The sequence below is a fragment of the Myotis myotis genome, unplaced genomic scaffold (genome assembly GCF_014108235.1).
Source record: "Myotis myotis isolate mMyoMyo1 unplaced genomic scaffold, mMyoMyo1.p scaffold_m19_p_8, whole genome shotgun sequence".
NCBI classification, from domain to species: Eukaryota; Metazoa; Chordata; class Mammalia; order Chiroptera; family Vespertilionidae; genus Myotis; species Myotis myotis.
The window spans coordinates 94,220,431-94,234,955 of record NW_023416390.1 but is presented as its reverse complement, the minus strand read 5'-3'; the positions used below and the strand labels follow the sequence as shown (position 1 = coordinate 94,234,955).

Here is a 14,525-nt window from a genome sequence, read left to right as displayed (position 1 = left end):
AAATAAATAAATAAATAAATAAATGAATAAATAAATAAATAAATAAATAAATAGATAGATAGATAGATAAATAAATAAATAAATAGATAAATAAATAAATATATAAATATATAAATAAAAAAATAATGAGTAAATGCAGGTGGAACCGCTGAACACTCTCGGGGAATCTGATATGTGGCTCTCCTGGGTCCTCTTCATCCCGTGGGGACAGCGCCCTCTGTACCCACCCTCAACCCTGGGCCCACTCCGACTGCCGGTGCTCTGGTCTCTAGCTCCGCACAAGGATTAGAAGGAGTTGTACTAGTGCCACTGAGTCTCCATGACCACCTGGGTGGAGCTCTGATAAGGCAACGCCTGGTGTCCGGGCCATTGGAAAATTGCCTGGGTCTCACCACAGTAGGAAAACCCACCATGAAGTCATTTTCCCTGATCAGGTGCACAGGGTTGTCTGAATAGACTTCCAGCCATGAAGGAATAAAATGAGCCCTCAACCCCTAGGATTTCCAGAGGGTATGGGGCCTTGGTCCCCAGCACTCACTTCCTCTTATGCCCCCCATGACCTGAGGTAGGCACTTGAGAGACCCAGCAAACCACCCCTCCTGTAGTTTCTTCAGCTCCAGCGCAAACACACACACACACACACACACACACACACACACACGCAACGCACGCGCGCGCACACACACACACACAACGCACACACACACACAGTGGCAAGGATGGATATGACGCCCTCAAGTGCCCCCAGTTGTGGCCTCCCTGGGATTGGCCAACGCTAGGCTGTCCTAAGTTACCTGAGGCCACACACCGCTCAAGGTCAGCAGGCGTCAGAAGGGACACTAGAGCCACTGTCTGCGTGAGTGAAACAGTTTTGCTGTAAGCTTTTCCAAAGGCACACCCCAAGGACATCTGGAGACCAGTGGAGAGCATCCTGCTCTCTCCCAGGTCTCCAGTCAAGTGAGGTGATAGGGGCCTGTCTCAGGAATGTGGTGCCTGGTGACCAGAGTTCTAGCTTCTCTATTGTCCTGTCACTGAGGAAGTGACATAAAGTTTGCAGGGTTCCGTTACCTGTATGTGTTCCTTGAAGCACCCTTGCCCGGAAAGCCCTCTGGGCTTTTGACTGACACCCCCAGAAATACTCCAAGTTCTCCAACTCAGCTTTCCCCTCCCCCAGCTCCCCGTTCTTGCCACCAGGGGCCTAGCGTTCAGGAGAGCCCAGTGAGACCTGTGTTGTCTGATCGGTTTAGTGTCCTGGCAAAGCCACTGTGTCCTCCTGGGCCTTCCCAGGGACCCTGCCGACACACACGCGAGGGATGATGCAGGAAACAATCTTCGAGAGGCCCGGACCGCTGCATATGACATCCAACCTGCCACACCTGTGGGCCTTGTGACCTGCGCCGGATGCAAAAACTCAGAGAGGGCCAGATCAGTAGACGGGGTGGGATGTGGCCTGGACGGCCACTTCCAACAGGCCTGGGCTTCAGCACTGCGGTCCTGGAAGAGGCACACCGCCCTGGGCCACCTGGCTAGGTCTCCACCTGGAAGAGGGTGAAATGGAGGAAACGAAGGGGTGACCACCCAGGCCATATCCCCTCCTGTGGTCTCCCAGGACACGGCGCATCAGACCTGGGGCTGGCTGTGGGCCTACATGGTGGGCGGCCTCCACCTCCACTCCCCCTGGACCCTGCCTAGGCACATGCACATTTTTGGTCCCAACTACGTGTTTAGCCATTGGATTCTCCCCAACAAAATGCTGCCATGGGGATGTGAAGTGGACTCCCTAGCGGAGCCCAGATGGAGAGGGCGCCCCCTTGCGGGCTCACCGGGACATCCCACCCCCTCCCCCGATCCCGCCCCCCCACCACCACCACCACCACCACCCACCGACCCACCCGGGAGCGGCTCTCCCGAGTCTCGCATCACCTGGAAGCTCAGAAGGTGGATGAGAGGCAGCTGGTGGCTCCGCAGGGACAGATCTCGTCCCGGCTAGAGGGCGGGCGGGCTGGGCGGGCTGGGCGGAGGGTGGGGGGAGCTGAGCACCGGGTCAGCCAGGGGGCCCAGGGCTCAGCGGGCCTGGAGCCCCGGCGCCGCGGGCTCTTGAGGCTCCCGGAGGCCGGCCCCAGCGTCTACGGCCATACCACCCTGAACGCGCCCGATCTCGTCTGATCTCGGAAGCTAAGCAGGGTCGGGCCTGGTTAGTACTTGGATGGGAGACCGCCTGGGAATACCGGGTGCTGTAGGCTTTTCATTGCCATTTTTTGAGCCCGCCCCATCCGCCTTTTGGGGGTGTGGGGGGAACCTCCCATCGCCTCCGCGGGGCTACTCTCAGAACTGAACCCCCACCCCCGCCCCCGCCCCCGCCCACCCTCCTCCGCCGTCAAAACTTAGGAAATGGGGTCTCGCGCCTAACAGACAGCAGCCCTGCGTTGCAGGGGCGTGTCTCTTGCGTTCTCCCGCACCCGTGCAAGCCCCAAGCGCTCCGTGCTCTGCGGGGGCAACAGGCGACCCACACCCCGGGGAACCCATCGAACCCCCGGTGCTGCGGCCGGAGGTAGCTCCCCAACTGCTTAGGGAACCCCGCGGGCCCCACCAAAGACCCAGGCCGCCCCTCGCTTTGTGCCATCCCTCGGGGGGCTTCGTCCTACCCGGTGGCGGTGGACACCCCCTTCCGCCTTTCAGGCAATCGCACCCCCAAAGGAAGGCGCCCTCCTGCGTCTTTTCGAAGCTCAGGAGATGGGCGGGCCAGAGACAGCTGATGGCTGTGCAAGAAGAGATCTGGTCCGGGCCGGGGCGGCGGGTGTGCGGAGTCGGGTGGCGGAGCACCAGGTCGGGGAGCGGGGTGCGGGGTGCGGGGACAGGGCTTTTTGATGTTTCTGTTTTCCTTGCCCAAGCTCCGCCCCGTGGCCCAGGCAGGGCCGGCCCTGAGGTCCACTAGGACGCCCGCCCCCTTCCTGCCACTCTGCAGCACTCCACCTCCCGACCCCCAAACACCCACCCTGGGCCCAGGAGAGCGGCTCGGCCACGCCCCTCCTCGCCTTGGGGGTGTTGAGGGTTTGGTGGGGGGACCCCTGGGGCTACTCTTGGATCCCCCACCCCCGGCCACCACGACCTCCACCCCCAATCAGGGAAAGGGGTCTCCCGCCTGACAGAGGGCACCCCTGGATGGGAGGGAAGTGTCTGTGACGCTAGTGGAGGTGGCTCCAGCGGGTTTGGCTCAGTGGACAGAGCGCAGGCCTGTGGATGGAAGGGTCTCGGCTTGGATTGGGGTCAAGGGCGCTTACCTCCCTTGCAGGCTGGATCCCTGCCCCCTCGGGGCGCCTGCCGGAGGCAACCAATCCAGGTGTCTCCCTCACATCCATGTTTCTGTCTGCCTCTCCCGGTTTTTTCCAGTCTCCCTAAAAGTCAAGGTAGAGATATCCTGGCCGAGGATTACGAGAAATAATCAAATAATCAAATAAATAAATAAATAAATAAATAAATAAATAGATAAATAAATAAATAAATAGATAAATAAATAAATATATAAATATATAAATAAAAAAATAATGAGTAAATGCAGGTGTAACCGCTGAACACTCTCGGGGAATCTGATATGTGGCTCTCCTGGGTCCTCTTCATCCCGTGGGGACAGCGCCCTCTGTACCCACCCTCAACCCTGGGCCCACTCCGACTGCCGGTGCTCTGGTCTCTAGCTCCGCACAAGGATTAGAAGGAGTTGTACTAGTGCCACTGAGTCTCCATGACCACCTGGGTGGAGCTCTGATAAGGCAACGCCTGGTGTCCGGGCCATTGGAAAATTGCCTGGGTCTCACCACAGTAGGAAAACCCACCATGAAGTCATTTTCCCTGATCAGGTGCACAGGGTTGTCTGAATAGACTTCCAGCCATGAAGGAATAAAATGAGCCCTCAACCCCTAGGATTTCCAGAGGGTATGGGGCCTTGGTCCCCAGCACTCACTTCCTCTTATGCCCCCCATGACCTGAGGTAGGCACTTGAGAGACCCAGCAAACCACCCCTCCTGTAGTTTCTTCAGCTCCAGCGCAAACACACACACACACACACACACACACACACACACACACGCAACGCACGCGCGCGCGCACACACACACACAACGCACACACACACACAGTGGCAAGGATGGATATGACGCCCTCAAGTGCCCCCAGTTGTGGCCTCCCTGGGATTGGCCAACGCTAGGCTGTCCTAAGTTACCTGAGGCCACACACCGCTCAAGGTCAGCAGGCGTCAGAAGGGAGACTAGAGCCACTGTCTGCGTGAGTGAAACAGTTTTGCTGTAAGCTTTTCCAAAGGCACACCCCAAGGACATCTGGAGACCAGTGGAGAGCATCCTGCTCTCTCCCAGGTCTCCAGTCAAGTGAGGTGATAGGGGCCTGTCTCAGGAATGTGGTGCCTGGTGACCAGAGTTCTAGCTTCTCTATTGTCCTGTCACTGAGGAAGTGACATAAAGTTTGCAGGGTTCCGTTACCTGTATGTGTTCCTTGAAGCACCCTTGCCCGGAAAGCCCTCTGGGCTTTTGACTGACACCCCCAGAAATACTCCAAGTTCTCCAACTCAGCTTTCCCCTCCCCCAGCTCCCCGTTCTTGCCACCAGGGGCCTAGCGTTCAGGAGAGCCCAGTGAGACCTGTGTTGTCTGATCGGTTTAGTGTCCTGGCAAAGCCACTGTGTCCTCCTGGGCCTTCCCAGGGACCCTGCCGACACACACGCGAGGGATGATGCAGGAAACAATCTTCGAGAGGCCCGGACCGCTGCATATGACATCCAACCTGCCACACCTGTGGGCCTTGTGACCTGCGCCGGATGCAAAAACTCAGAGAGGGCCAGATCAGTAGACGGGGTGGGATGTGGCCTGGACGGCCACTTCCAACAGGCCTGGGCTTCAGCACTGCGGTCCTGGAAGAGGCACACCGCCCTGGGCCACCTGGCTAGGTCTCCACCTGGAAGAGGGTGAAATGGAGGAAACGAAGGGGTGACCACCCAGGCCATATCCCCTCCTGTGGTCTCCCAGGACACGGCGCATCAGACCTGGGGCTGGCTGTGGGCCTACATGGTGGGCGGCCTCCACCTCCACTCCCCCTGGACCCTGCCTAGGCACATGCACATTTTTGGTCCCAACTACGTGTTTAGCCATTGGATTCTCCCCAACAAAATGCTGCCATGGGGATGTGAAGTGGACTCCCTAGCGGAGCCCAGATGGAGAGGGCGCCCCCTTGCGGGCTCACCGGGACATCCCACCCCCTCCCCCGATCCCGCCCCCCCCCCCCCCCACCACCACCACCACCCACCGACCCACCCGGGAGCGGCTCTCCCGAGTCTCGCATCACCTGGAAGCTCAGAAGGTGGATGAGAGGCAGCTGGTGGCTCCGCAGGGACAGATCTCGTCCCGGCTAGAGGGCGGGCGGGCTGGGCGGGCTGGGCGGAGGGTGGGGGGAGCTGAGCACCGGGTCAGCCAGGGGGCCCAGGGCTCAGCGGGCCTGGAGCCCCGGCGCCGCGGGCTCTTGAGGCTCCCGGAGGCCGGCCCCAGCGTCTACGGCCATACCACCCTGAACGCGCCCGATCTCGTCTGATCTCGGAAGCTAAGCAGGGTCGGGCCTGGTTAGTACTTGGATGGGAGACCGCCTGGGAATACCGGGTGCTGTAGGCTTTTCATTGCCATTTTTTGAGCCCGCCCCATCCGCCTTTTGGGGGTGTGGGGGGAACCTCCCATCGCCTCCGCGGGGCTACTCTCAGAACTGAACCCCCACCCCCGCCCCCGCCCCCGCCCACCCTCCTCCGCCGTCAAAACTTAGGAAATGGGGTCTCGCGCCTAACAGACAGCAGCCCTGCGTTGCAGGGGCGTGTCTCTTGCGTTCTCCCGCACCCGTGCAAGCCCCAAGCGCTCCGTGCTCTGCGGGGGCAACAGGCGACCCACACCCCGGGGAACCCATCGAACCCCCGGTGCTGCGGCCGGAGGTAGCTCCCCAACTGCTTAGGGAACCCCGCGGGCCCCACCAAAGACCCAGGCCGCCCCTCGCTTTGTGCCATCCCTCGGGGGGCTTCGTCCTACCCGGTGGCGGTGGACACCCCCTTCCGCCTTTCAGGCAATCGCACCCCCAAAGGAAGGCGCCCTCCTGCGTCTTTTCGAAGCTCAGGAGATGGGCGGGCCAGAGACAGCTGATGGCTGTGCAAGAAGAGATCTGGTCCGGGCCGGGGCGGCGGGTGTGCGGAGTCGGGTGGCGGAGCACCAGGTCGGGGAGCGGGGTGCGGGGTGCGGGGACAGGGCTTTTTGATGTTTCTGTTTTCCTTGCCCAAGCTCCGCCCCGTGGCCCAGGCAGGGCCGGCCCTGAGGTCCACTAGGACGCCCGCCCCCTTCCTGCCACTCTGCAGCACTCCACCTCCCGACCCCCAAACACCCACCCTGGGCCCAGGAGAGCGGCTCGGCCACGCCCCTCCTCGCCTTGGGGGTGTTGAGGGTTTGGTGGGGGGACCCCTGGGGCTACTCTTGGATCCCCCACCCCCGGCCACCACGACCTCCACCCCCAATCAGGGAAAGGGGTCTCCCGCCTGACAGAGGGCACCCCTGGATGGGAGGGAAGTGTCTGTGACGCTAGTGGAGGTGGCTCCAGCGGGTTTGGCTCAGTGGACAGAGCGCAGGCCTGTGGATGGAAGGGTCTCGGCTTGGATTGGGGTCAAGGGCGCTTACCTCCCTTGCAGGCTGGATCCCTGCCCCCTCGGGGCGCCTGCCGGAGGCAACCAATCCAGGTGTCTCCCTCACATCCATGTTTCTGTCTGCCTCTCCCGGTTTTTTCCAGTCTCCCTAAAAGTCAAGGTAGAGATATCCTGGCCGAGGATTACGAGAAATAATCAAATAATCAAATAAATAAATAAATAAATAAATAAATAAATAAATAAATAGATAGATAAATAAATAAATAGATAGATAGATAAATAAATAAATATATAAATATATAAATAAAAAAATAATGAGTAAATGCAGGTGGAACCGCTGAACACTCTCGGGGAATCTGATATGTGGCTCTCCTGGGTCCTCTTCATCCCGTGGGGACAGCGCCCTCTGTACCCACCCTCAACCCTGGGCCCACTCCGACTGCCGGTGCTCTGGTCTCTAGCTCCGCACAAGGATTAGAAGGAGTTGTACTAGTGCCACTGAGTCTCCATGACCACCTGGGTGGAGCTCTGATAAGGCAACGCCTGGTGTCCGGGCCATTGGAAAATTGCCTGGGTCTCACCACAGTAGGAAAACCCACCATGAAGTCATTTTCCCTGATCAGGTGCACAGGGTTGTCTGAATAGACTTCCAGCCATGAAGGAATAAAATGAGCCCTCAACCCCTAGGATTTCCAGAGGGTATGGGGCCTTGGTCCCCAGCACTCACTTCCTCTTATGCCCCCCATGACCTGAGGTAGGCACTTGAGAGACCCAGCAAACCACCCCTCCTGTAGTTTCTTCAGCTCCAGCGCAAACACACACACACACACACACACACACACACACACACACGCAACGCACGCGCGCGCACACACACACACACACAACGCACACACACACACAGTGGCAAGGATGGATATGACGCCCTCAAGTGCCCCCAGTTGTGGCCTCCCTGGGATTGGCCAACGCTAGGCTGTCCTAAGTTACCTGAGGCCACACACCGCTCAAGGTCAGCAGGCGTCAGAAGGGAGACTAGAGCCACTGTCTGCGTGAGTGAAACAGTTTTGCTGTAAGCTTTTCCAAAGGCACACCCCAAGGACATCTGGAGACCAGTGGAGAGCATCCTGCTCTCTCCCAGGTCTCCAGTCAAGTGAGGTGATAGGGGCCTGTCTCAGGAATGTGGTGCCTGGTGACCAGAGTTCTAGCTTCTCTATTGTCCTGTCACTGAGGAAGTGACATAAAGTTTGCAGGGTTCCGTTACCTGTATGTGTTCCTTGAAGCACCCTTGCCCGGAAAGCCCTCTGGGCTTTTGACTGACACCCCCAGAAATACTCCAAGTTCTCCAACTCAGCTTTCCCCTCCCCCAGCTCCCCGTTCTTGCCACCAGGGGCCTAGCGTTCAGGAGAGCCCAGTGAGACCTGTGTTGTCTGATCGGTTTAGTGTCCTGGCAAAGCCACTGTGTCCTCCTGGGCCTTCCCAGGGACCCTGCCGACACACACGCGAGGGATGATGCAGGAAACAATCTTCGAGAGGCCCGGACCGCTGCATATGACATCCAACCTGCCACACCTGTGGGCCTTGTGACCTGCGCCGGATGCAAAAACTCAGAGAGGGCCAGATCAGTAGACGGGGTGGGATGTGGCCTGGACGGCCACTTCCAACAGGCCTGGGCTTCAGCACTGCGGTCCTGGAAGAGGCACACCGCCCTGGGCCACCTGGCTAGGTCTCCACCTGGAAGAGGGTGAAATGGAGGAAACGAAGGGGTGACCACCCAGGCCATATCCCCTCCTGTGGTCTCCCAGGACACGGCGCATCAGACCTGGGGCTGGCTGTGGGCCTACATGGTGGGCGGCCTCCACCTCCACTCCCCCTGGACCCTGCCTAGGCACATGCACATTTTTGGTCCCAACTACGTGTTTAGCCATTGGATTCTCCCCAACAAAATGCTGCCATGGGGATGTGAAGTGGACTCCCTAGCGGAGCCCAGATGGAGAGGGCGCCCCCTTGCGGGCTCACCGGGACATCCCACCCCCTCCCCCGATCCCGCCCCCCCCACCACCACCACCACCACCCACCGACCCACCCGGGAGCGGCTCTCCCGAGTCTCGCATCACCTGGAAGCTCAGAAGGTGGATGAGAGGCAGCTGGTGGCTCCGCAGGGACAGATCTCGTCCCGGCTAGAGGGCGGGCGGGCTGGGCGGGCTGGGCGGAGGGTGGGGGGAGCTGAGCACCGGGTCAGCCAGAGGGCCCAGGGCTCAGCGGGCCTGGAGCCCCGGCGCCGCGGGCTCTTGAGGCTCCCGGAGGCCGGCCCCAGCGTCTACGGCCATACCACCCTGAACGCGCCCGATCTCGTCTGATCTCGGAAGCTAAGCAGGGTCGGGCCTGGTTAGTACTTGGATGGGAGACCGCCTGGGAATACCGGGTGCTGTAGGCTTTTCATTGCCATTTTTTGAGCCCGCCCCATCCGCCTTTTGGGGGTGTGGGGGGAACCTCCCATCGCCTCCGCGGGGCTACTCTCAGAACTGAACCCCCACCCCCGCCCCCGCCCCCGCCCACCCTCCTCCGCCGTCAAAACTTAGGAAATGGGGTCTCGCGCCTAACAGACAGCAGCCCTGCGTTGCAGGGGCGTGTCTCTTGCGTTCTCCCGCACCCGTGCAAGCCCCAAGCGCTCCGTGCTCTGCGGGGGCAACAGGCGACCCACACCCCGGGGAACCCATCGAACCCCCGGTGCTGCGGCCGGAGGTAGCTCCCCAACTGCTTAGGGAACCCCGCGGGCCCCACCAAAGACCCAGGCCGCCCCTCGCTTTGTGCCATCCCTCGGGGGGCTTCGTCCTACCCGGTGGCGGTGGACACCCCCTTCCGCCTTTCAGGCAATCGCACCCCCAAAGGAAGGCGCCCTCCTGCGTCTTTTCGAAGCTCAGGAGATGGGCGGGCCAGAGACAGCTGATGGCTGTGCAAGAAGAGATCTGGTCCGGGCCGGGGCGGCGGGTGTGCGGAGTCGGGTGGCGGAGCACCAGGTCGGGGAGCGGGGTGCGGGGTGCGGGGACAGGGCTTTTTGATGTTTCTGTTTTCCTTGCCCAAGCTCCGCCCCGTGGCCCAGGCAGGGCCGGCCCTGAGGTCCACTAGGACGCCCGCCCCCTTCCTGCCACTCTGCAGCACTCCACCTCCCGACCCCCAAACACCCACCCTGGGCCCAGGAGAGCGGCTCGGCCACGCCCCTCCTCGCCTTGGGGGTGTTGAGGGTTTGGTGGGGGGACCCCTGGGGCTACTCTTGGATCCCCCACCCCCGGCCACCACGACCTCCACCCCCAATCAGGGAAAGGGGTCTCCCGCCTGACAGAGGGCACCCCTGGATGGGAGGGAAGTGTCTGTGACGCTAGTGGAGGTGGCTCCAGCGGGTTTGGCTCAGTGGACAGAGCGCAGGCCTGTGGATGGAAGGGTCTCGGCTTGGATTGGGGTCAAGGGCGCTTACCTCCCTTGCAGGCTGGATCCCTGCCCCCTCGGGGCGCCTGCCGGAGGCAACCAATCCAGGTGTCTCCCTCACATCCATGTTTCTGTCTGCCTCTCCCGGTTTTTTCCAGTCTCCCTAAAAGTCAAGGTAGAGATATCCTGGCCGAGGATTACGAGAAATAATCAAATAATCAAATAAATAAATAAATAAATAAATAAATAAATAAATAAATAAATAAATAGATAGATAGATAGATAGATAGATAGATAGATAGATAGATAGATAAATAAATAAATAGATAAATAAATAAATATATAAATATATAAATAAAAAAATAATGAGTAAATGCAGGTGGAACCGCTGAACACTCTCGGGGAATCTGATATGTGGCTCTCCTGGGTCCTCTTCATCCCGTGGGGACAGCGCCCTCTGTACCCACCCTCAACCCTGGGCCCACTCCGACTGCCGGTGCTCTGGTCTCTAGCTCCGCACAAGGATTAGAAGGAGTTGTACTAGTGCCACTGAGTCTCCATGACCACCTGGGTGGAGCTCTGATAAGGCAACGCCTGGTGTCCGGGCCATTGGAAAATTGCCTGGGTCTCACCACAGTAGGAAAACCCACCATGAAGTCATTTTCCCTGATCAGGTGCACAGGGTTGTCTGAATAGACTTCCAGCCATGAAGGAATAAAATGAGCCCTCAACCCCTAGGATTTCCAGAGGGTATGGGGCCTTGGTCCCCAGCACTCACTTCCTCTTATGCCCCCCATGACCTGAGGTAGGCACTTGAGAGACCCAGCAAACCACCCCTCCTGTAGTTTCTTCAGCTCCAGCGCAAACACACACACACACACACACACACACACACACACACACGCAACGCACGCGCGCACACACACACACACACAACGCACACACACACACAGTGGCAAGGACGGATATGACGCCCTCAAGTGCCCCCAGTTGTGGCCTCCCTGGGATTGGCCAACGCTAGGCTGTCCTAAGTTACCTGAAGCCACACACCGCTCAAGGTCAGCAGGCGTCAGAAGGGAGACTAGAGCCACTGTCTGCGTGAGTGAAACAGTTTTGCTGTAAGCTTTTCCAAAGGCACACCCCAAGGACATCTGGAGACCAGTGGAGAGCATCCTGCTCTCTCCCAGGTCTCCAGTCAAGTGAGGTGATAGGGGCCTGTCTCAGGAATGTGGTGCCTGGTGACCAGAGTTCTAGCTTCTCTATTGTCCTGTCACTGAGGAAGTGACATAAAGTTTGCAGGGTTCCGTTACCTGTATGTGTTCCTTGAAGCACCCTTGCCCGGAAAGCCCTCTGGGCTTTTGACTGACACCCCCAGAAATACTCCAAGTTCTCCAACTCAGCTTTCCCCTCCCCCAGCTCCCCGTTCTTGCCACCAGGGGCCTAGCGTTCAGGAGAGCCCAGTGAGACCTGTGTTGTCTGATCGGTTTAGTGTCCTGGCAAAGCCACTGTGTCCTCCTGGGCCTTCCCAGGGACCCTGCCGACACACACGCGAGGGATGATGCAGGAAACAATCTTCGAGAGGCCCGGACCGCTGCATATGACATCCAACCTGCCACACCTGTGGGCCTTGTGACCTGCGCCGGATGCAAAAACTCAGAGAGGGCCAGATCAGTAGACGGGGTGGGATGTGGCCTGGACGGCCACTTCCAACAGGCCTGGGCTTCAGCACTGCGGTCCTGGAAGAGGCACACCGCCCTGGGCCACCTGGCTAGGTCTCCACCTGGAAGAGGGTGAAATGGAGGAAACGAAGGGGTGACCACCCAGGCCATATCCCCTCCTGTGGTCTCCCAGGACACGGCGCATCAGACCTGGGGCTGGCTGTGGGCCTACATGGTGGGCGGCCTCCACCTCCACTCCCCCTGGACCCTGCCTAGGCACATGCACATTTTTGGTCCCAACTACGTGTTTAGCCATTGGATTCTCCCCAACAAAATGCTGCCATGGGGATGTGAAGTGGACTCCCTAGCGGAGCCCAGATGGAGAGGGCGCCCCCTTGCGGGCTCACCGGGACATCCCCCCCCCTCCCCCGATCCCGCCCCCCCCCCCCCCCCCCACCACCACCACCACCCACCGACCCACCCGGGAGCGGCTCTCCCGAGTCTCGCATCACCTGGAAGCTCAGAAGGTGGATGAGAGGCAGCTGGTGGCTCCGCAGGGACAGATCTCGTCCCGGCTAGAGGGCGGGCGGGCTGGGCGGGCTGGGCGGAGGGTGGGGGGAGCTGAGCACCGGGTCAGCCAGGGGGCCCAGGGCTCAGCGGGCCTGGAGCCCCGGCGCCGCGGGCTCTTGAGGCTCCCGGAGGCCGGCCCCAGCGTCTACGGCCATACCACCCTGAACGCGCCCGATCTTGTCTGATCTCGGAAGCTAAGCAGGGTCGGGCCTGGTTAGTACTTGGATGGGAGACCGCCTGGGAATACCGGGTGCTGTAGGCTTTTCATTGCCATTTTTTGAGCCCGCCCCATCCGCCTTTTGGGGGTGTGGGGGGAACCTCCCATCGCCTCCGCGGGGCTACTCTCAGAACTGAACCCCCACCCCCGCCCCCGCCCCCGCCCACCCTCCTCCGCCGTCAAAACTTAGGAAATGGGGTCTCGCGCCTAACAGACAGCAGCCCTGCGTTGCAGGGGCGTGTCTCTTGCGTTCTCCCGCACCCGTGCAAGCCCCAAGCGCTCCGTGCTCTGCGGGGGCAACAGGGGACCCACACCCCGGGGAACCCATCGAACCCCCGGTGCTGCGGCCGGAGGTAGCTCCCCAACTGCTTAGGGAACCCCGCGGGCCCCACCAAAGACCCAGGCCGCCCCTCGCTTTGTGCCATCCCTCGGGGGGCTTCGTCCTACCCGGTGGCGGTGGACACCCCCTTCCGCCTTTCAGGCAATCGCACCCCCAAAGGAAGGCGCCCTCCTGCGTCTTTTCGAAGCTCAGGAGATGGGCGGGCCAGAGACAGCTGATGGCTGTGCAAGAAGAGATCTGGTCCGGGCCGGGGCGGCGGGTGTGCGGAGTCGGGTGGCGGAGCACCAGGTCGGGGAGCGGGGTGCGGGGTGCGGGGACAGGGCTTTTTGATGTTTCTGTTTTCCTTGCCCAAGCTCCGCCCCGTGGCCCAGGCAGGGCCGGCCCTGAGGTCCACTAGGACGCCCGCCCCCTTCCTGCCACTCTGCAGCACTCCACCTCCCGACCCCCAAACACCCACCCTGGGCCCAGGAGAGCGGCTCGGCCACGCCCCTCCTCGCCTTGGGGGTGTTGAGGGTTTGGTGGGGGGACCCCTGGGGCTACTCTTGGATCCCCCACCCCCGGCCACCACGACCTCCACCCCCAATCAGGGAAAGGGGTCTCCCGCCTGACAGAGGGCACCCCTGGATGGGAGGGAAGTGTCTGTGACGCTAGTGGAGGAGGCTCCAGCGGGTTTGGCTCAGTGGACAGAGCGCAGGCCTGTGGATGGAAGGGTCTCGGCTTGGATTGGGGTCAAGGGCGCTTACCTCCCTTGCAGGCTGGATCCCTGCCCCCTGGGGGTGCCTTCCTGTTTCTTTGCCTCTGCATTTTTTATGCTTCCCTTTGTTGATAGAGTGGCTTTCTGTGCTAGGTGTCCTATAGGGCCCAGTGGCTCATCCTCCCCAATTACCTGAGGTGGACACTCGTGGTGTACCTCCTGTGGGCTTTGTGCACAGTCTTGTTGTAGTTAAGCCTTGATTGTTGTAGGTATCACTGGGAGGAATTGACCTCCAGGCCAATTGGCTGTGAGAATCAGCTGTGTCTGCAGTGGGAGAACTTCTGTGTTGGAGACACCCCTCCGGGGCAAGACTTGCTTCAGTGCGGCTTTTTTTCTCACTGAGTCTGCCCCTGAGTGTGTTCTTTATGGACCCGTGGAACTGTAATCTGGATGGTCCCACGGGCACACTGGCTCTTGGATCTCTAAGGAGGTGCTAATCTAGCCTCTGCCTGAGGCTACCCAGCAGGACCTCAGCTGTGAAGCAATGCAAGTTGTCGTGGGGCCTTGGGCCAGCTGCAGTTTGTTAGGTAATTTTCAGATTGCAACGTGCCAGGCCAGGCCTTTCATATGCAAAAGCCAGCGCAGAGCTTGGGTGGGGCCGGTGTGCTAGGGGATCAACAGGGCGGACCAAGCAGCTATGGCTGCCCTCAGAGGCCCTGCTTCTCAGTCTCCCGGCAATTGCTGCCAGCTCCTCCGAGAGAAAGCTGCCCTCGAGTTCCGACCGATGCCAGACAGTCCATTTTCTCCCGTATGAGTCTGGGTCCCCAGAGACTCGCCCAGAACTGGAGCTCAGAGCTTGAGACTCCCTCTCGATTGAAAAAGACAGCGATGTCCTCAGCCACCAGCCCTCTCCGCGTGTGCCTCCGCACCTCTGTACTTTACGTCCACACCG

General features: G+C 60.0%; 4 non-coding genes across 4 annotated transcripts; all 4 read left to right on the top strand.

Annotated features, from left to right (window-relative positions):
* Window positions 1-2,124: 2,124 nt before the first annotated feature.
* LOC118662371 lies at window positions 2,125-2,243 on the top strand. Its single transcript, XR_004969738.1, has one exon. It is a non-coding gene; the product is annotated as a 5S ribosomal RNA (ribosomal RNA).
* Window positions 2,244-5,548: 3,305 nt separating this feature from the next.
* LOC118662358 lies at window positions 5,549-5,667 on the top strand. Its single transcript, XR_004969734.1, has one exon. It is a non-coding gene; the product is annotated as a 5S ribosomal RNA (ribosomal RNA).
* A 3,319-nt stretch (window positions 5,668-8,986) lies between these two features.
* LOC118662276 lies at window positions 8,987-9,105 on the top strand. The gene has a single exon (XR_004969668.1). It is a non-coding gene; the product is annotated as a 5S ribosomal RNA (ribosomal RNA).
* Window positions 9,106-12,465: 3,360 nt separating this feature from the next.
* On the top strand, window positions 12,466-12,584 carry LOC118662383. Its single transcript, XR_004969741.1, has one exon. It is a non-coding gene; the product is annotated as a 5S ribosomal RNA (ribosomal RNA).
* The last annotated feature ends 1,941 nt before the right edge of the window (window positions 12,585-14,525 follow it).